This window comes from Arachis duranensis, chromosome 6 (assembly GCF_000817695.3).
Source record: "Arachis duranensis cultivar V14167 chromosome 6, aradu.V14167.gnm2.J7QH, whole genome shotgun sequence".
NCBI classification, from domain to species: domain Eukaryota; kingdom Viridiplantae; phylum Streptophyta; class Magnoliopsida; order Fabales; family Fabaceae; genus Arachis; species Arachis duranensis.
The window spans coordinates 95,660,112-95,661,095 of record NC_029777.3 but is presented as its reverse complement, the minus strand read 5'-3'; positions in this window follow the sequence as shown (position 1 = coordinate 95,661,095).

Sequence of the window (984 nt, the reverse complement as noted above, 5' to 3'; positions counted from 1 at the left end):
CAAGTGAGGGTGGGTTTGGGTGGGAAAGTGGTTTGAATTTGAATGGTGAGGTAGGTGGGGTTTTATGAAGGATGGATGTGAGTGGTGAAGAGAAAGATGGGATTTGATAGGTGAAGGGTTTTTGGGGAAGAGGTGTTGAGGTGATTGGTGAATGAGTGAAGAAGAGAGAGAGTGGTGGGGTAGGTGGGGATCCTGTAGGGTCCACAGATCTTGAGGTGTCAAGGAAAGTCATCCCTGCACCAAATGGCATGCAAAAATGCGTTTTTAGCCATTTCTGGCGTTAAACGCCGGGCTGGTGCCCATTTCTGGCGTTTAACGCCAGCATCTTGCCCCTTTCTGGCGTTAAACGCCCAGAATGGTGCCAGACTGGGCGTTAAATGCCCAACAGCTAACCTTACTGGCGTTTAAACGCCAGTAGGTGCGTCCTCCAGGGTGTGCTGTTTTTCTTCCTGCTTTTCATTCTGTTTTTGCTCTTTTCATTGATTTTGTGACTTCTCATGATCATCAACCTACAAAAAACACAAAATAACAAAAGAAAATAGTTAATTATAAAATATTGGGTTGCCTCCTAACAAGCGCTTCTTTAATGTCATTAGCTTGACAGAGGACTCTCATGGAGCCTCAGAAATGCTCAGAGCTATGTTGGAACCTCCCAACACCAAACTTAGAGTTTGAATGTGGGGGTTCAACACCAAACTTAGAGTTTGGTTGTGGCCTCCCAACACCAAACTTAGAGTTTGACTGTGGGGGCTCTGTTTGGCTCTGTTTTGAGAGAAGCTCTTCATGCTTCCTCTCCATGATGGCAGAGGGATATCCTTGAGCCTTAAACACCAAGGATTCTTCATTCACTTGAATGATTAACTCTCCTCTATCAACATCAATCATAGCCTTTGCTGTGGCTAGGAAGGGTCTGCCAAGGATGATGGATTCATCCATGCACTTCCCAGTCTCTAGGACTATGAAATCAGTAGGGATGTAATGGTC